Source organism: Rhincodon typus, chromosome 22 (assembly GCF_021869965.1).
Source record: "Rhincodon typus isolate 14 chromosome 22, sRhiTyp1.1, whole genome shotgun sequence".
Lineage (NCBI taxonomy): Eukaryota > Metazoa > Chordata > Chondrichthyes > Orectolobiformes > Rhincodontidae > Rhincodon > Rhincodon typus.
This window is the reverse complement of record NC_063353.1, coordinates 33,150,539-33,172,301: the sequence shown is the minus strand read 5'-3', so window position 1 is coordinate 33,172,301 and position 21,763 is coordinate 33,150,539. Positions and strand designations below refer to the sequence as shown.

Below are 21,763 nucleotides of genomic sequence, written 5' to 3'. Positions count from 1 at the left end.
GTGCCTCAAGGTTTGTGACACCACCAAGAAATGCAGCCAAAGCTGCAGAGAGGAGGAACCTTGTGTATTGGGATATGGAGGAAGGCTCACCATCGAAAGGTCTACCTTTCACAGAATTTCTGACAGCACACGTCCTACCCCAGCTGAGCCAGGACCAACATCCGAGCTGACCCATATTAACCAAGAAGGCGATGAAAGAACAGATGTAAAGCAAGAGGTCCACAGTCACACCATTTGCAGTGTGCACATCATGTCAAAAAGTGGGAGGAAGATGAGCTGGGAATTAAGGAGGGGGATAAGATGGCTTCACACTCTTCTCCTGAATGCACTCAGTGATGCGGAATGTTACAGGCTGTGTTCCAGCTGGTCCCATGATTCACATCACCATCTCCTCCATGGGGTTTAGGTTATGGTGAAATGCTTAGCTGCCTTCCACAAACAGGTTGGCTTTGCTCCCTTTCATATTGTGGAGCACCTCATCCTGAAAGAGGGGACAGCATGTTAGTGATCGTGTTAACGCCGAGTTCTGTAAGTTTATTGACAAATAACTAGAATGTGGAAGCTGCAAGAAATAGGCATCAGAAGAGGGTGTGTGAGGGTGAGGTGCAGTACCTGAATGTTAAGTATGAATTATGAGTACTAGTGATTGCTGATGGATGAATAATGGATGTGTGCTGCATTGAGCAGGTCTGTGCTGGTTGAGTGTGAACAGTCTTCTAATGGTGCATTCACCCTGATGGTACTTTGAACACCCAGTTGAATTCATTAGGAGATATTCAATGTGGTTGCCAGATCTTTGGGCTCAAATGCCTCTGTTTACATTGTGGGTGCCTGGACACCTACTCCCATTCCCCATGGAGGACAGGCCTTGAGGACTTTCTGGCTGCCACAGAAAATTGGTACATCCCCAGCACTGCACCTGTGAATCACACAGCTCTATCTCCTCCTGGATGCTCCATTTCCTTTCTCTGTCTTCGCAACAGTGGTAGTCAGTAACAGTTCCTTCCAGTCAGCACAGCTTCACTTTAAGAGTAATGGAGCATCCTTAAGAATTGGAGCCTTGCTATTGGAATGCATTCTAGTCTTACATATTATTCGCTGCTCTGTTTAGTATGCAGCCAGACAGTATGCCTGAAACCATTCAGTTTGACAATACAGCACAAAGCTTGCATGCTGCCTACCTCACTGAGATCAGGCAAAGATCAATCACAAATCATGGCCCTCATGACTGGAAATGGGTGCAAATAAACCCTTCAGTGACTCACTTTTTTTGTTCAATGACGCCAAGCCTCCAAACACACTGATTCATGTCCTGATGGACTTGAGTCATTCTTCTTTTTGAACACACTTCAGTGATTATTTTTGACATTAAGCTAAAGTTTCATGGTGAGAGTCGGTGGTCAGAACATCTCCACAATACATCCTGTTTAGAGGGAGCCTGGGGAAAAGAACAACTGAATGGTGGATCCGAGGTGATCAAAGAGGTGTTTTGATGTGGAGGTGCTGGTGCTGGACTGGAGTGGACAAAGTCATAAGTCACACGACACCAGGTTATAGTTCAACAGGTTTATTTGAAATCTTAAGCTTTCAGAACACTGCTCCTTCGTCAGGGGACAAAGTGGCAGCATCCGAAAGCTTGTGATTTCAAATAAACCTGTTGGACTATAACCTGGTGTCGTGTGACTTCTGAAAGAGGAGTTTGTTAGACAATTTAAAAAATATTTGAAGTTAGTTCATAGGAGAATTATAAAGCAAAATTTGACACCAGTCATATCAAGCACTTTTAATTCAGATGATCAAAACCTTGATCATAGGGAAAGGTTTTAAGGACTGTTAAAGAGGGAGAGTTAAGTAGATAGGTGAAGAGGTTACCATCGCTGCCAATGGCAAAGTCCAACATTGGGATGCTGAAGCAGGTAGTTGGCTGACATTTTGATGGTTTTAGGGCTCTAAAGATTAAAACTAAACATGAAAATTTTTAAATCAATGCCGTGCCTAACTAGGGGTCAATATCAATCAGCAAACATGGGGGTGATGGGTAAATAGGACTTGGTGCAAGCAAGTGGACAGCTTTGCTTTATCCTTAGCTTTACAGAGTGTGAAACAGGGGAGTCCAATCAGGATTCTGTGACAGTCAAGTCAAGTTTGGAGCAAACAAAAGTATAGCAGAAGGTTTCAGCAGTTTCAGGTGAACTGAGGCAGCGGTACATTTGGTCAATGTTGCACAGTATAGAAGTAAATGGTTCAGTGAGGGTGAAGCTTTAGGCAAAGAAGTGATCTCTGGGTCACATTCACTACCAAGGTTTCCATTGGTGCGTTTCAGCCTCAGATAGTGTTAGGGGGATGACTAAAGTGAGGAGCGAGGCAACAGAGTTTGTCGTGGGGATAAGATCTAATGGCTTTGGTCTTCCTGATATGTAAGTGGAGGACATTTCTGCTCATCCTATACGGGATGTCAGACCAACAGTCCTTTAGAAGAGTTGAGAGAGGCAGGGGTGAGGTAGGATTAAGTAGTGATTTGTACATTTGGAAACTAATGCTGAGCTTTCGGATGATGCCACTAAGTAGTAGTATGTACAAAAGAACTGGAAGAAGGTCAAGGCTAGGACTTGAGTGACATGTGAAGTAATGGTACGGGAACAAGAAGGTAAGAGATTGCACTTGATTCTATGATTAACAAAAAGAAAAATGGAGTTCCTCTCAGCTGGATGGCAGTGCAAGGCACTGGAGGAGGATGGTGTGGTCAACCATGTTGGAGGATGCAGACAGGTCAAGGATTAGGAGGGTTTTTTTAACCTTTTTTACAATCACATTAGTTTGAATTTGTAAGTTTGCTAAGTGTTGTTCAGTTGTGTAGCAGGGACAGAAACCTGATCAGAGGGATTCAAAAATGGAGTTTCATGAAAGAAGGGATGGTTCAACATGTTCTTGGACTTTGAAATGGAAAGGGAATTGGAGATGAAGTACTAGTTTGCAAGGATGGTTTAGGCAATCATCGCCATTCATTTAGATCACTTAACCTTTCAATTGTCTTTTAATTTATAGGTTAAGGGACAACTAACCGAGAAGACCAGTTTAACTTGACTCATGCTTCTCTAAGGTAAGAGTACAGGAGAATGATTCATCAATGCTGTTGAATCTGGGGTTGAGTTGATTGACGGTGTGAGTAAAAGACTGGGACTACGTGGGTTATGTGATTGCATTAGAACTGCCTCCCACTTCCTATCAGCTCTTGATCTCAGTTGACGCTTGGAGGGAGCTGGGAAGCCAAGATGTTTAAGAAATCCGTGAGCAGGCCAGAAAAGGGGCCTTGAAGACAGAACTAACTGGTAAACTGGAGGTTGAAGAAAAAAATCAGACTGAGAAATGTCTTCTTTGAAGGGATTTGAGGATAGGCAGGATGTACATTTTATATCTTTTCTGGCTTCTGGTTTCACCATAGTTAAAATGCTGATGGTTTTCAGTATAAGATTTGAAGCAATGCTGTATCTTGTGGGTTTTATGGTTTGATATCGACTTGTGGAGAGAAATCAAAAATATGAAATTTGGTGTTTTAACTCCAGGGGTCTGTAGTATAAAGGGAAGGAAGTTATGATTACTTTGCATACAGCCTCAGTTCTCATCTGAACACTGTAATTAATATTGGTCTCAATCCTTCACCAAGCATATGATGGCCTTGAAGTCAGTGGAGTGCAGCCTTACGTAATTGAGACAGGAGCTGAGAGAGTAAAGTCGTGAGGAAGAGTTTCATTGATTTAGAAACATGGAACTGAATCAGAGATAGTAGGAACTACAGATGCTGGAGAAACCGAGACAACAAGGTGCAGGGCTGGATGAACACAGCAGGCCAAGCAGCATCATAGGAGCAGAGAGGCTGACGTTTCGGGCCTAGACCCTTCATCAGAAAAGCTTTTTTGCGGATAGAAGAGGGATAGAGGAGAGGATAGGTGGAGAGGAAACAAACAGGTCGAAGAGGTGGGGATGGAGCCAGTAAAGGTGAGTGTAGGTAGGGAGTTAGGAAGGGGATAGGTCAGTCCAGGGAGGACGGACAGGTCAAGGGGGCGGGATGAGGTTGGTCGGTAGGAGATGGAGGTGAGGCTTGAGGTGGGAGGAGGGGATAGGTGGGAGGAAGAACAGGTTAGGGAGGCAGGGACGAGCTGGACTGGTTTTGGGATGCGGTAGGGGGAGGGGAGATTTTGAAACTTGTGAAATCCACATTGATACCATTGGGCTGCAGGGTTCCCAAGCGGAATATGAGTTGCTGTTCCTGCAACCTTCGGGTGGCATCGTTGTGGCACTGCAGGAGGCCCAGGATGGACATGTCGTCTGAGGAATGGGAGGGGGAGTTGAAATGGTTCGTGACTGGGAGGTGCAGTTGTTTATTGCGAACCGAGCGTAGGTGTTCTGCAAAGCGGTCCCCGAGCCTCCGCTTGGTTTCCCCAATGTAGAGGAAGCCACACCGGGTACAGTGGATGCAGTATACCACATTGGCAGATGTGCAGGTGAACATCTGCTTGATGTGGAAAGTCTTCTTGGGGCCTGGGATGGGGGTAAGGGAGGAGGTATGGGGGCAGGTGTAGCACTTCCTGCGGTTACAGGGAAAAATGCCGGGTGTGGTGGAGCTGGAGGGGAGTGTGGAGCGGACAAGGGAGTCACGGAGAGAGTTGTCCCTCCAGAAAGCAGATAAGGGTGGGGAGGGAAAGATGTCTTTGGTGGTGGGGTCGGATTGCAGATGGCGGAAGTGTCGGAGGATGATGCGTTGGATCCGGAGGTTGGTGGGGTGGTACGTGAGGACGAGGGGGATTCTTTTTTGGTTCTTATTGTGTGGATGGGGTGTGAGGGATGAGGTGTGGGAGATGTGGGAGACACGGTTGAGGGCGTTCTCGACCACCGAGGAGGGGAAGTTACAGTCCTTGAAAAACGAGGACAACTGAGATGTACGGGAGTGGAATGCCTCATCCTGGGAGCAGATGCGGCGGAGGCGGAGGAATTATGAATAGGGGATAGCATTTTTGCAGGAAGGTGGGTGGGAGGAGGAGTATTCTAGGTAGCTGTGGGAGTCGGTGGGCTTGAAATGAATATCGGTTTCTAGGTGGTTGCCCGATATGGAGACAGAGAGGTCCAGGAAGGGGAGAGAGGTGTTAGAGATGGTCCAGGTAAACTTAAGGTTGGGGTGGAAGGTGTTAGTGAAGTGTATGAACTGTTTGAGCTCCTCGTGGGAGCACGAGGCGGCACCGATACAGTCATTAATGTAACGGAGGAAGAGGTGGGGTTTAGGGCCGGTGTAGGTACGGAAGAGGGATTGTTCCACGTAACCTACAAAGAGGCAGGCGTAGCTTGGGCCCATGCGGGTACCCATGGCTACCCCCTTTGTCTGTAGGAAGTGGGAGGAATTGAAAGAGAAGTTGTTGAGTGTGAGGACGAGTTCGGCTAAGCGGATGAGGGTATCAGTGGAGGGGGACTGGTCGGGCCTGTGGGACAGGAAGAAGCGGAGGGCCTTAAGGCCATCTGCATGGGGAATGCAGGTGTAGAGGGACTGGACGTCCATGGTAAAGATGAGGTGTTGGGGACCGGGGAATTGGAAGTTCTGGAGGAGGTGGAGGGCGTGGGTGGTGTCACGGACATAGGTAGGGAGTTCCTGGACCAAGGGGGAGAAAATGGAGTCTAGATAGTTGGAGATCAGTTCGTTGGGGCAGGAGCAGGTGGAGACAATGGGTCGACCAGGGCATTCAGGTTTGTGGATTTTGGGAAGGAGATAGAAGCGGGCAGTGCGAGGTTGGGGAACGATGAGGTTGGAGGCCGTGGGTGGGAGGTCACCTGAGGTGATGAGGTTGTGGATGGTTTGCGAGATGATGGTTTGGTGCTCAGGGGTGGGGTCATGATCAAGGGGGCAGTAGGAGGAGGTGTCGGAGAGTTGGCGTCCGGCCTCGGCGATATAGAGGCTGAATCATGTAGTTTTTGGCTAAGTCCAAGCTGCATTGAGTTCTTGGAGGGATTGGCACCGTGAAGTTTATTAGGTTTACTCGCTTTATTATACAAACATCGCCTCATTACCTCATCCCTATGATGTTCATCTCGTCCCCAATTTCAGCCCTATCTTACCACCCACCATTCCCTGACTAACTCACCGCTCAATAAATATCCACCCAACCAAACCTCCTAGGACAATGGGGTCCAGTGCCAAAGCGGGCTCCACTGCTGGAGCAGGCTCCCTCTGGAAACAGGCAGTATACTAAGATGTCATGCAAAGGAGAGGAAGTTGGAAGCTAATTGAAAGCACTTGACCAGCATGGATGATAGAGCACTATATGTTATTTTATCCTTCTTTTATAAATGGCAAGGCTTTCATCTTACATCTGGTTGTTTGTCTCTCTAAGCCATAACATCTGTGGGTCCTGTAGACCCCAGCTCTCAGGTCAGGCCACTTACATCCGACTCCCTCCCCACTCCGACAGGCTGTAGCTATTTTCCTCCCCACAGCACACTTTTGATTTCCAGCACAATCGAAGGCAATATTGAGCTCTCCTTATCTAGAGGCTTGCAACCTCTACCTTTGTGATGGTGAGGTCCCAAGAATCCAAATCCCCTTCCTGGTAGCCCTTGCTGTAAACCCCATTGGCTTTGCACTCCCTCAGGTCCCCACCTAACCCATACACTTGCCCCAAAGCCCCTGGCATCTGAGGTGACCATGTCAGGTGTGAACTCGCAGTGCCCCCTTTGATGCCAGGGTGCACCTGACCATGAAAGAACCCCCTTCCTGCAAGACTCCCTTCCCATCCAAACTTGACCATGTGCTCTCCTGGCAGATACTGTTGGCCTCCTTCCTCCCAAACTGAAGTCCCCAGACCTGAAGAACAACTTGCCAAGTCTGCGTCCCATTGCAATGGCCCCTTTGTCCCTCCCCATCAACCTTTTCCTATAGTTTCTGTGGACAGAGCTGATGGAATGACTGTGGGCTACCCCCTTGAGTGAGCTAACCAGACAATGTACACCTCCCCAAGAAAGTCAGCTCTAGCCCCCTACCACAACCCCTACCACTACCACCACCGCCCCCCCGCCCCGCTGAAGCCTTCCTACTTTAGAGCCTTAGGACTGACTGTGACCCTTTCAGAGGCACAGACCCACTGACTGAGAACAGTCCAACGAGATGTATACTTTGTTCAATCCCCTGGCCTGGCTTGGGAGGCTGCCCTTGACGTATTGTGCCATGACCCCGTGTCAGACAGGAGTCTCCATGGCCTTCAGTCAGGACTATTCCCCTAGGAGTTTGATACATGCATGTCTGCTTGTTGCACATGGTGTGTGTGTACCACATAAGCTGATGGCACATGGTGCAGAAGTGTGATTGGCATAGCACACTGCCGTACAGCAAGTTGTGTACCCCCTTGACTGAGGACTGCTGACCAATAAGACAAATAAGTTGTGACTGCACTACTTGGCATAGATAGTGCGAGTAAGCAGGTAGGTGCTAAGTGAGTGTGCAATAAGAGAACAGGTGAGCAGCCCTAAGATGCAGCCTGGTCCAGTCCATGAGCCAGGTGTCTGAACGTACGCACAAAGCATCCCTGTTGTTTCCTTTCAATTCTAGTTGTTGGTGCATCCTACAATGCAAGTCTGTGTTTGTGGTGCACCCTGCCATTGTATTGGAGGGGTGTGATGATGGTCATGAGGAGTTAGCAAATGCCAGTGTTTGTGGAGGAGAGGTACGCCTTGCTGGTGCTTGTGGGTGATGCCCTGAGATTGGCAGTTTGGTCCTAAGCAACATGGAAGTCGCTGTGAGCAGTCGCTGAAGTCACCCGGTATCTGCTCTGATTTGCATGTCGAGATTGCTAGACATCTAAATAAAAACCGAAAGAACTGTAGACGCTGTAAATCAGGAACAAAAACAAAGTTGCTGGATTAGCTCAGCAGGTCTGGCAGCATCTGTGAAGGAAAAAACAGAGTTAACGTTTCAGGTCCGGTGACCCTTCCTCAGAACGGTCGTTGAGTTGCTAGACATTGAGCTAGTTTTGAACGTTTGCTAAGAGAAGAAGCTGAATATTAATGAGGTGAGTAGGGCAGTGTTTAAGGAGCTTAATTGACAACTCATTGCTGTCTAGTGAGAAACTTGTCATGTTACTTATCAAAAGCATATAAGATGGAGTGAGATGGTCCTGACCCTGAGATTGGCCTCACCAGATTTCTCATCCAATTCTACCTCAAATCACTGTCCGTGTCTCGCAGACCCCTATAAATTCTCCCCATAGGAAATTTGCAGCATAAAAGCAACTCATTCGCCGCTTTTCTTTGCTTTGGCCAGAAGAGCTTTCTGATATCATCCTACTTCCCAGCTCCTGATCTGTCGTCCTAATAGGCACTTTGAGTTAATATACAAAATACACAACATTTGATAGCATTGTCCAAACCAATAACCTCGACTACCTAGAAGGACAAGAAATGTAGATGCATGGGAACTCCACCACTGCAGGTTCTTCCTGACTTGGGATTATTGCAGTTCCTTTGTTGTCAATGGCTCAAAATTCTGGAATTCCCTTCTTGTAATGGCACATGCCAGATTGACTATCACTGTCCAATAATGCATCTAACCAGAATTTCCAGAAGGCCTTTGATAAGGCGTTGCATAAGAGGCTGCTAAATAAGATATGAGCCCACAGTGTCAGGGGTAAGGTACTGGCATGGATAAAGGATTGGCTGACTGCCAGAAGGCAGGGGTCTTTTTCAGGATGGCAGCTGGTGACTATGGAGTTCAGCAGGGGGTCAGTGTTGGGTCCAAACTATTCATGTTAATCCTTAACAATCTGCACAAAGGAACTGAGGGCATTGTTGCTAAGTTTTCAGATGACACAAAGATAGGTGAAGGGACAGGTAGTGTTGAGGAGGTGGGAGGTTGCAGAAGGGCTTGGACAGGCTAGGAGAATGGGCAAAGAAGTGGGAGATGGAATACAATGTGGGAAAGAGTGAGGTTATGCAGTTTGGTGGGAAGAATAGAGGCATGAAGTATTTTCTAAATGGGGAAAGGTTTCGGAAATTTGAAGCACAAAGGGACTTGCGAGTCCAAGTTCAGGATTCTCTTAAGGTTGACATGCAGGTTCACTTGACAGTTAGGAAAGCAAAACCAATGTTAGCATTCATTTCGAGAGGGCTAGAATACAAGAACAGAGATGTACTGCTGAGGCTGTATAAGGCTTTGGTCAGACCGCATTTGGAATATTGTGAACAGTTTGGGCCCCATATCTAAGGAAGGATGTGCTGGCCTTGGAGGGGGTCCAGAGGAGGTTTACAAGAATGATTCTGGGAATGAAGGGCTTGTCATATGAGCAGCAATTGATGACTTTGGATCTGTATTTGATGCAGTTTAGAAGGGTGATGAGGAAATCTGATTGAAACTTACAGAATACAAAGAGCTCTGGACGGAGTGGATGTGGAAAAGGTATTTCTACTTGTAGGAGAGACTAGGACCTGAGGGCACATCCTCAGAGTGAAAGGATGACCCTTTAGAACTGAGATAAGGAAGAATTTCTTCAGCCAGCAGGTGGTGAATCTTTGGAATGCATTATCACTGAGGCCTGTAGAGGCCAAGTCATTGAGTGTATTTAAGACAGAGATAGAGAGGTTCTTGATTAGTTAGGGGATCAAATGTTGCGGGGAGAGGGCAGGAGAATGGGGTAGAGAAACATAGCCGTGATCAAATGGCAGAGCAGCCTCAATGGGCTGAATGGCCTAATTCTGCTCCTTTGCTTATGACCAACACCTGAAGTAACTGCTGGTCTTTTCAGCGATGTTCACATCCTGTGAAAGAATTTTTAAAAATTGAAGAATTTCAGGAATACAATGAGTGGTTCTGCCTTTAGTTAGTTTTACAAACACATTCTGGGTTAAAGAGATTCTCCTCAGTCACCAAACCCCTGACCATTTTAATTCTTTTCCCATTCATTTGAAGCTGTGCTCCCTGGTTATAGATTTTTGACCCCGAGGTGAGATTCCATCCATGTCGTCCTTAAGACCACTCATTTTCCCCTACATAATAACACACAGCCCTGTTTCTGCCCCAAAACATCTGATTCTGAAAAAAACACTCATCCATACACCTGTCACGTCTAATCCTGACTATTACAACTGTTAGGAAGTTGTGTAGAATACTCATGAATTAGAAGGAAGGAAGCTAGGATATCTTTGAAAAAATAATAAGGGAGGAAAAAAGAAATGCATGGTCCCTGTGAGAGATAGAGTGCTTTCTAAGCTTGGAGTTTTATTTAGAAAAATGTGTCTGCAGGCAGCTGCAGATTTCAGAGAGTTCACGAATTGAAAGATGTGTATCCAAGGGTTATACTGTTAATAGGCAAAGCAGCACTTTTGCCAAGACAACGGGTTTTTGAATTTAACCAATTAATTTAAACCAGGCCCGAGGTATTGAAAGCCAATTGAATTTAAACCTGATGCTTTGACAACTTGGGACCAGTCCTAGTGTAAGAAATGGACAGGTCATCAAGGGTATAAAAAAGATGGCATTTAGAAAATCGGCAGGGAGCTAACTGTCGTCTGAAGTGAAAACAAATCTGCCATCTGAGACATAAACCCGGCTTTCACACAAAATCATTAAACTCTCTAAAAAGCCCCATCAAAGGTACCACAGCATTTTTAAGTTCAATGTCCTCACAGAAGAAATTACAGAGAGAACAGCAGAAAGATATTCCTGACAGATGATCAACGGAGAAGACGGAGCATTCCAGAAGACATATTCTGTGCAAACGTGGACAGATTAAGTTTTAATTTTGTGTTGTTTGATTAATTGGGTTATATAAGTGGGACTTGTGTTTATTTGAACAACATTCCAGTAGAATTTAGTTCAGTTATGGAATAGTTAGTACTCAGGGGAATTGTTTGGTTTGTTAGTAATTCTGTTAATTTGTTCATTGTTAAGGCAAATAAATAAGTTGTTACTTGTTATTTATAGAGTGGATCAGGGATTTTCTTTCTTTCAATGATTCTGTTCACAGACGACAAGGGGAAAGGCGAGCTTCTCTGGGTGTTTTGGGGATAATTACTAGAAGGGAACCTCTACTGCTGTCATAACAGATTGGAGCTTGTGTTTTGGTTTAATTTCCCCTTCATTACACAACACACTACTAGCTGGCCTCCCATGTTCTGGTCTCTGTAGACTTGGCATTATAGAGTCCTACAGAACAGAGACAGGCCCTTTGGCCCAAACTGGTCCATGCCGACCAAAATGTCCATCCACACTAACCCCATTTGCCTGCACTTGGCCGATATCCTTCTAAACGTTTCCTATCCATGTATTCATCGAAATGCCTTTTAAGTGTTGTTAATGAACCCTCCTCAACCACTTCCGTATGATAGCTCATTCCATATGCTTACCACCCTCTGTGTAAAAAAGGTTGCCCCTCAGGTTCCCATGTATTCTTTCCCATCTTACTGTAAACTAATGCCCTCTAGTCCTCGATTCCCAAACCCTGGGAAAAAGACTGAGTGCATTCACCCTATTCATGCCTCTCATGATCTTATACACTGTTATAAGATCTCCCCCTCAGTCTCATCCGCTGTAAAGAAAAAAGTCCTAGCTTGTCCCACCTCTCCCTATAACTCAGACCCTTGAGTCCTGGCAACATGCTTGTAAATTTCTTCTGCACTCCTTTCCAGGTTAATAACATCCTTCCTGTAGCAAGGTGACCAAAACTGAGCACTATACTCCAAGTGTGGCCTCATCAACATCCTGTATAACTGCAACATAACTTCCCAACTTCTATATTCAGTGCCCTGACTGATGAAGACTAGAGTGCCAGAAGCCTTCTTTACTGGCCTGTCTACCTGTGACTCCACTTTTACAGAACGATGCACCTGAACTCCATGGTCCCTCTTTTCCACTACACTCCTTAACGCCCTACCATTCACCATGAAACTCCAACCTTGACTTGAGTTTCCAAGATGAAACACCTCACACTTATCTATATTAAACAACATTTGCCATTTCTTGGCCTACTTCCCCAGCTGATCAATATCCTGCTGCAGTTTCTGATAACCTCCCTTTCTGTCCACGATACCACCCATTTTAGTGTCATCCACAAACTTACTCACCATGCCTTGAACATTGTCATTCAAATCCTTGATATAGATAACAAACAGCAATGGGCCCAGCACCGACCACTGAGGCACACCACTAGTCACAGGCCACTATTACTCTCTGCTTCCGACCATCAAGCCTGGGAAGCATAGATAGAGTCAATGGATGGAAGGCTGGTTTGTGTGATGGACTGGGCTATGTTCCCGACTCTCTGTAGTTTTTTATGGTCTTAGGAAGACCAGTTACCATACCACACTGTGATGCATTCAGATAGGATGCTTTCTACATTGCATCTATAAAAATTGATAAGAGTCCTTGTGGACATGCAGTCCCCATCAACTGGGGAGTTCTGAGGAAGGGTCACCGGACCCGAAACGTTAACTCTGTTTTCTCCTTCACAGATGCTGCCAGACCTGCTGAGCTTTTCCAGCAACTTTGTTTTTGTCCTTAATTCATTTCAATGTTTACTTTGTCCAATTCATAAAATTCTCCCAATGCAAACAAATTCCTATTATCGCTCCAGGATCTTGTGTGGCCAAATTCCACCCTAACTCCATTTGCAAGTTTGCTGATGACACCACTGTTGTCGTCGGATCTCAAACAATGACGAGACAGAATGCAGGAAAGTGTTTGAGCACTTAGCAGCATGGTGTAAAAACAACAATCTCTCCATCAATGTCAGTAAAACAAAGGAGCTGGTCAGTGACTTCAGGAAGCAGAGCAGAGGGCACACCGCTGTCTGCATCAATGGTGTCGAGGTAGAGATGGCTGAGAGAGTGAAGTTCCTTGGAGTGATGATCACCAACAATGTGTCCTGGTCCACCCATGTGGATGCGACGGTCGAGAAAGCACAATAACAAGCCTCTATTACCTCAGGAGGCTAAGGAAATTCAGCATGTCCACAAGGACTCTTATAAATTTTTATAGATGCACTGTAGAAAGCATCCTATCGGAATGCATCACAGTGTGGTACAGCAACTGGTCTCCCTAAGACCATAAAAAACTACAGAAAGTCGGGAACACAGCCCAGTCCATCACACAAACCAGCCTTCCATCCATTGACTCTATCGATACTTCCCACTGTCTCAGGAAAGCAATTAACATAATCAAAGACTCCTTCCACCTTGGATATACTGTCTTCCACCCTCTTCTGTCAGGTGATGGATTTTTATGGAGACTGTAGAGTTGGGAAGGAAGGAGGCAGTGGTCAAGGGAAGCTGAAGTAGCAACAGTGCCTCTGTTCTGGTGATGCTGATTGGCTGGCAGCATACAGAGGCAGGGCCTCTGATCTTAAAGGGAGGGAGTGCTGCAACAAACAGGCAATCAGCTGCCAGGTGAGCATCACGCATAGAGTCAAACTCCAGTGTCCGTTTATTTCCTTGATATGCTACTGTACAGAACTGAATTGCATTTGTGATTATATTTACAAAGATATTTTTTAGGAATAAAGCATATTTTTGAAATAAAAAAAATGTCGCCACCAGATTCCCAACTGGTGAACGCAACCACTGCCATTGACATTAACTCAGCCCATTGACTCATACAAAAGCATCAAAGCAGTCCCAAGAAAGAGTCTCCCACACCATTCAAATATCATAACGCATCTGTTTTTACTGTTAATGTCAGTGATATTGATTATTCAGATGTGGTACAATGTAGTAAAATTCATCTTGTGCAGAGATCAGAATAGGCAAGAGCAAATTGGTCAGAGACAGGCAGAGCACAAAGCAGGCAGATCCATCATTGCCTGCTCCAGCTGTGCTACCCCCACGATGGATTTCAAACCCCAGCATATTTGCAATCTTTATGTATTGTGAATGATTATGTAATTTTCCACTGCCCGGAGAAACATTAAACCTAATTTGTTGAATTGCCTTTTTCAGAGAATGGCTGCTGATGCATCAGTTTAGGAATAACTGCATGTTTTATCGCAAGTTGGGAAAGATTGCCTTTGTATCTTTACAAATTGCTTTTTTTTAAAAAAAATTTTGCTATAGCAGTTGAATGAAAAATTTCCTCCTGTTTCCAAATCCCTAGGGTTAAAAATATCACCAGTCTTCGCCATGGATTATAAAACATCTGAGATCAGGGGAAGATCAGTCAGTGGTTCTGAACCTTATGAATTTTCAAGCCAAGAGAGTAGAGGATGTTAGGTTTTGAGCATATTCAAGACAGAGCAATAGATTTTTAACACAAAGGGAATTAAAGGAAATGGCGATAGGTTAGAGAAGTGGAACTGAGGCATTGAACAGTCATGATCTTATTGAATGGTGGAGTAGTCTCAATTAAATATATAGCAGTCTCCTGCTGCCTTTTTCATGTTCTTATGCTCCCTTCCACTATGATTGTACTGCTTGATCACATTGGACATCTATTTATGTAGATTCTTAACACAAATTCAGAATTACCTGAATATTTCAGGGACCTTTTTTAGTGTCATGATTTCCCTGCAGGTCATCTTGGCAATCTAGTCAGATGACTTGTGTCTTGATGGTGTTGGTTGATACAGGAATATTGCCCAGAGATTCCTTGCTGATTTTCAGCTGATGTTATAGGACTTCTCTCATTCCCCTGTAAGGGTAGACAGGCCTCTGGATAACATTCTCTTCCAAAAAGGTGGCACCTTCAATAATATGGCACTCCCTTCATTGAAAAGCAGGATAATATGCTCACGTCCTGGAGTGGGGCTTGATCATTAGAATTGCTGACTCAGAGGGTTAGTGCTACCACTGGAACCAAGCTAGCACTTGATTAGAAATAAAAATACACATTAGTGTTCATACAGAGACCTTTGGTAAGATTTGGACTCACTGCTTTCGTTTTTGGCTTCCAACATTTCACAGAGTTGCCTGTATATCACAGGCTGAAACTTCCTAAACACCTCCTGTTGAAGCCTTTTACAGGTTTTCATCACGTCAGCTGAGTAAAATGATTGCCTGGTCCACGAATTACTTTACATCTATTCTTTAGCCAGCAATGAGTCATTAGAGCAGGCAAGCAAGGAACAATCACAGAAAAAATTATCTTGTTCAAACATACATAAATGAGGGCCGGGGAGAACCATCTGCTCTATCACAGCTGCTATATTCAGTCTTGTTGCAATTTACTATCACAACTCCTCATGCTCCCCAGTACTCCCAATCAAATGCTGTGTTGTCTCCTGCAGAGGCAAAATTACAGTAACAGAACAAAGACCTTGAGGCCAAATAAAGGAAGATATAATTTGGGATTTACCTCTTAAGTCCCAAATGTAAGTAGGAGACTATAATAACTGTGATTTCCACCTCTTGTTATTGAGCAAGAGAATAGCTTTCAATGAAATGAGGCCTAGCTACACCAGGATTTCCAAGCTTTTACTTGAGAAATAAAAGCCAATAATTTCATAGATGTTGGAGCCTACATTATTCTTCAGTTGTCACACCTCAATTGTTTTTACTTCTTTCAACCTGTGAGGAGATGTTATTGCACACATCTGGAGTAGGTGGGACTAGAACCCAGCCTCCTAGTTCAGATGTAAGAACACTACCATTGCACCACAGGAGATGTTGCACATTGTAATTGTTTTTTTTTCAGACTGGAAGACAGTAGACTGTTGCCCATTGTAGATGTTTCTAATCAATGTGTTTGGATGTATTATGAACCACCTCTGGAGCAGGTGGGACTTGAACCCAGGCCTCCTAGCTACCAGTGCACCACAACAGTCTTGGAACGTTATTATTTTTTAAATATCTGGAAGTGCTATCTCATACAACCAAAAAATTGCTTTTTTTCTCACTACCAAATCACCTTTGGTAATCTTTGCTTATTATTGCAAATTGTAAATGGCAGCAATTATTTGCAGATCAGTTCTTCTGACATCATTGATGTACAAGTGAATATACAATTATCTTCTATTTCACCACAGGTATACATGATAGGAGATCATCTTTAACTGTCCTTGGTGCATACTTACATCAATCCAACTGTGAGACCTTGCCAAGGACAGGAAAAGACGGGAACAATAAATGCATCTTATCAGCAAAAAAATACTGTACAGGTAGCAAAGTACAAAGCTCTTCTCCTTGTAAAGTAGCAGTTCATCCAAATTGCCATGAACAATGCCCAATAAATCACTAGTTGGAACATAAAGCACTAGATACATTACTTATAGGACACAGCCTGACCTCATTTGAACCCTAGATGGTTCAGTGGCCATATTGATGGAAGACTCACATTTACATAGCACTTACAAGTGCTTCACAGTCAACAAAGTACTTTTGAATTGTAGTCACAGTGTTGCATGTTGTGGTTGGTTGGCTCGCCAAGCTGGTTCGTTGTTCTGCAGACGTTTCACTACCCTGCTGGGTAACATCATTACTGCAGCCTCCGATTTTGCTGGTGTATTTTATTGGCTCCTCAACCACGCAATAGTTACATTGTACCCAACATTTCAGGTAGATCCCAAAGTTCAATCATTCATGTGCTAAAAGCAAAGGCCTCTCTTTCTGGAGAATAGTTCATTCTGAGCTTTACCCATTTTAACTTACCTGCTCCCCCTATCCTATCTTCTGCATAAAAACCAACACTTTCCTAGCTACCATCAGTTCTGAGGAAGGATCACTGGACCTGAAACGTTAACTCTGATTTCTCTCCACAGATGCTGCCAGACCTGCTGAGATTTTTCCTGCAATTTCTGATGTTGTTTCTGATTTCCAGTATCTGTAGTTCTTTTGGTTTTTTTTTTACTTAGTCAATTCTGAGCCAGATTTTTAAAATCCTACTGCTGAATTTGGAAGGTTGAATTTCAGCAATTGTGACTGTAATGGTTAACCTCCGCCCAGATGGTGCCTTATCCATTTAAAAGGATACAATATTTACTTAAGGTACAACAGTTATTTTGGACAAAACAGTAACACCAACAAGCTGTACACTTGGAACACATTAGAGATCCTTTCTAGAGCCAGAGTAGGATATCAATAGGTCCCTGACCATTGGAGTATTGTTTGCTCTTAATTTGCCCAAACGCAACTTCATTCGCTTGTGTTTCAGGAACCACAGAATTATAGAATGTTTACAGTACAGAAGGCCCATCACGGCTGCAGCAGACTCTCCTATCCCTACCTCTCCCATTCACATTTGTTGATATTTTGTACTTTGGGCTTAGGATCTTGCATTGAACTTGTCCATAAAATTTACTCACTCACCAATTTTCATGGAATTACTAAAGCCAGAGACACGGTTATCTTAATTGCACAAGGTAAGTTAAATATCTGTCATGGCAGTTTTTTAAGAAGATATCTGCATGAGGTCTGTTCACTGAAAGTTTTAGTTTTGAGCTTTTGAAGTTCACCCTTTGTCTAATGAACTGAAACTTTACATTTTCATGGCTCAGGGCTGAAGTTTTGTTTGGAGTGCCTGGTGCAGCACACAATCGAAACAGAGATTCTCAAGGCTAGAAATATTCTCAGGTCCATCTAGTATGATAACGGTTCTGACTAAAGATGTGATTAGAAGCTTGTTGTTATGAAGCCCAGATGGAAACAATAAATCAAAATCACCAAATGTATGGATTGACCCCTGAATGAAGTAATTAGCAATTAGACTTCACTTTCATTCTGATTTATGTTAAAGTAAAAGATACACAATGTGAATAACGCATGGATTGACAGACAAGTGACACTGCAGACAAAAATGGAAATTTCACTTTAATCATTATGGCAATATGTGACTGCACAGATTTACAATAGGCTGTTCTTAACAATATCTTTCTCTCTGTGCCAGTCTCTCTCTCTCCCTGTATCTCTCAGATTATACATACAATGCCTTAATGGGCTGTCTACATTTCTGCCAAACAGAAAAATTAGCTTCATTTTGAGAGAAATTTGCTTGGGCTACTCACAAGAATTCTGTATATTCGTCTTTCTGTTTTATTATCTCTTTGTTTCTGTGTGAGTGTACTGATCACCTTCTGCCACCAGACCATCTTTGTGCCTCGTACATGACTTCTGGATCTTGATGTCCTGTTCACAATGCTTTCAGGTCAAGGGTTACTAGGTCGCATGGAGCAGTATTTCTTGCTTTTGAAGAAGATAGCAATTGATTCCATTAAAATTGATACAAACTTTAAAAGTATTCTTCAAACATTCTTAAAAGCAATTGTTGATTCAATGGAGACTGTAAAGAAATTACAACTTTACTGCACTGCTTTGAGATACTGTGAAAACTAAACGTTGATGCTGCTTGTTAAATGTATAACGAGAATATGTTCCAGTGCCACCAATATATTGATATTGGAGCTAGCTGATTGGTTTACTATCGCTAAAAGTCTTTATGCTGAACTGTCTTCAGCATGGGAAACTCCTGAACTATTCTGCATTTCTATGGTTTGCCATTTACCCTGTCACTTCTGATAATGTCGATCAAAAAACAAATAGATTATTTTGAGAATTCACCATTTTTCTGATTGGTGCACTCTTCTCCTTGGAAGACCTTGAGGAATGGTTGCCGTATCTGATCATGCTCGTGGAGTGATTCACTGTGTGTCAAATGTACCATTCCATGAGACACATGACTCCTAGAAGATCTTGTACAATATTGGATATATTTTAATGAAAGATGTCTGATGTCAAGGTGATCCTGAATGGCAGTCTCTTGAAACAAAATGTTTCAAATCAAATTATGTGTGGTTAGAAATCTTAATTGCTCATCTATTTGCAAGAATCAACTGTTTGCATCAGTCTTTGGATCTCTACTTCAAGGTTTTTTTTTAGCTGACCTCTCATTAACCATTGGAAAAGGTCAGATTCTCCTCACCACTGTATTGTTGACCTATGTGAGGTCAGCACAAACTCTGATGACCAACCAGATTTGGGTGCAGTAATCGTACCCAAGCACCATCCAGTTGCTTGCGTATCCTACTTTAGCATATTTTCTGAAAGTGACCAATTGGGGAGGCAATGGTCTAGTGGTATTATTACTGGACTGTTAATCCAGAGTCCCAGATAATGTTTTGGTGACCTGGGTTCAAATCCCACCACAGCAGATGGTGGAATTTGAATTCAAGAAAATATCTGGAGTTAAGAATCTAATGATGACCATGAATCGATTGTCGGAAAAACCCACCTGGTTCACTGGAAACTGCCATCCTTACCTGGTCTGGCCTACATGTGACTCCAGACCCACAGAAATGGGGTTGACTCTTAACTGCCCTCCAGGCAATTAGGGATGGGCAACAAATGCTGCCTAGCTAGCAACACCCTCATCCTGTGAATGAATAAAGAACAAAAAAGTAAAGCATTCAATTTTACTATTTGAGCATAGCCCTTCCCTGTGAGGGTTTCCTTGCTGCAAAGTACTAACAAGGGACTGCAGTGTGCTGTGTATCCTATTTGTTGTACTATTTTCTCATTAGTCTTTTGAAGTTATTTTACCTTAAGCACTGTATGGACTTTGTTGATATCCTATGATAAGGTTGACTATCTCCTCTGAGAATTGATATGTGCTACTTCCAGACTTTAGTTTCACTCATCATCTGTATGGCTTTCTCCAGAGCCAAAGCTCCTATTTTCTGTAATATATCTGTTAAAGAGTCATTAGCAATTCAAAAATGTTTCTGTCTCTTATGAACCCTGACTTTATATCTCCATAGTCACATTTCTGAACAAATGTCCATTGAGCATTAATGAAAATATCTGTGGATTCTTGTGGTTGCTGATTATTTTTCTCTATTAAACCATGCTCTTTCAAGAATTGTATTAGTTCTGAGGTTAAGGTAATTATCAAAGGCTCTCATTACTACTTCAAAAGTACCTGATGTTTCTTTTACACTTTAACGCCAGTTATATTTCCAAAAGTATACAAATATGTATTAAGTTGTTTAGCTTCAGAATTAGTGTCTAATTTGGAAGCTATTGTGTATCTTAAAAACTGTTTTCTCCAGGATGTCCAACTCTGTCAGTTTGGTCCATCTCTGAAATTATATCTTTCTGGCAGTATTATTTCTGATGTCATGTCTTCATAGTTTCTTTGCCTAAAAGCTTTTGAATGTTGAAGTAATAACAGTTCTGCGACTGCATGCTATTGCACTGGAGGCTTCTGTGGTTTAAATGGAGCTTTTCAGCATCTTCTTCCAAAATGTAGGAGACTCCCATCTTTCTAAATAAATAAGTTCCAATCCCATACGGTTTCTCTGAACAAATCTCACTGCTGTTGCTTTAATAATGATATCCACTTTAATGACTTTTTTCAAGCTGATACCTACTGTCTGCAGCTTTAATAAAGATTCCCATTGCTTTCATGGTTTTCCTCCTGAATGATTTCTGCTGTCATCAGCTTTAATAAATACTTCCTAATTTAACGATAGTTCTCATAATGGATCTCCAGCCTTTTTGGGACCTTAACGAAGTCTGATAACTTGGTTCTTCTACTAGATCTTCTCTGCTTAGGCTTTGAAAATGCTCCTTTATCACAGAAATTCTGGCTTCATTGTGTCCCTGGTTCTTTAACCTCTATTTGAATTGCTTCTGTGACCCATGATTTCTCTTACTGTGCCTTATAGTGCCTGTTGGCTATGGTATTGATACTTGGTCTAAGCTCTAAGTGCAGTTCTTACAACTTCTTTTTTTTACAAGCTTTCCCTTGCCAACAAGAACATGAGCTGGTTTTGGAGGAAGTGTAGCTGTCTGCCATTCGGACTCCCAATCCAGAGCTCTGTAATTCAGTATTCTACACTCAACAGAATAGATTTAATGCCTCATCTAAAAGGCAATGCCTCCAATAGCACAGGTCTCCCTCATTACTGATCTGAAAGATCAGTGCGTATTGTGGATTTGATTCAGTTCATTGCAGCTTGAATTCCCAAAGTAGAGGTCAAATTAAAGCCATAGGTAATGGGACTCATTCAGGAGAGAAACCATGAACCGGAATTGAAGCTGGAATTTGGATTTACTTTTTGTTTCATTGGAGTTGAAAGCTCAGTCTGATCTGTAGTTTGTTGGGCTGTAGAACAGTCATGCACTCCCAGCATTTTTCATGCTAGAGTCACTGCAAGCCCGAAGGTTTCCTGAGGAACAACAGTGACCAATAGGTTTCAACATAACAGTTTACAGTTTCACCTCAACACTTCATTCGCATCAAAGCTACCGACACTTTGATGTCAATCTGTGTCTGCGATTTATTAGCAGTAATGCAGCAAACATAAAACACTTTCAATTTGCTGGTGCTGGTTTGATACAAACCAAAATGCACTGATCACATTTACCTGACTAATCTTTTCCCTTTGCTGTGTAATCGTGTTACTTTTCCTTGTGATGCTGAAGCTTAACACAGTTATTACCAGGACTACAGACCCTTTCATTCAGAAGTGAAAAAATACCCAGGAGAGAGTTACAGGCTGTAACTTGTGTATTCCGTATATAGAATGACAAAAGCATAGGAGTGAGAAACCGGCCAGAAACTGATCAAAGGGTGTTTAGGAAATTTATGTATAGAATAATAGATAGATGCTGAATCTAAGTGAGGAGTTTGGTGGTTCATATATCAAATAATTGGTATTCTGGACTAACACATGAGTTGGAATCTAATTGATGGGTTTAGGTGGACTGATACCCTCTGGAAGATTTGCCAAACTTCACACAGCTCACATTGAACATTTTGCTTCTTCAATCTTATTCAGAGACTCACTGTTAGCATGGGCTGCAACATTGG

At 43.2% G+C, this 21,763-nt stretch overlaps 1 protein-coding gene across 1 annotated transcript in view; it reads left to right on the top strand.

The window, feature by feature from the left end:
• shank3a (SH3 and multiple ankyrin repeat domains 3a) overlaps positions 1 to 21,763 on the top strand; it is an 886,564-nt gene that overhangs the window by 31,831 nt on the left and 832,970 nt on the right. Inside the window, exon 2 of the mRNA XM_048610479.1 lies at positions 3,046 to 3,100. The gene's annotated coding sequence lies outside the window, so the exon portion shown is untranslated. The remainder of the gene's footprint in view (positions 1 to 3,045; positions 3,101 to 21,763) is intronic.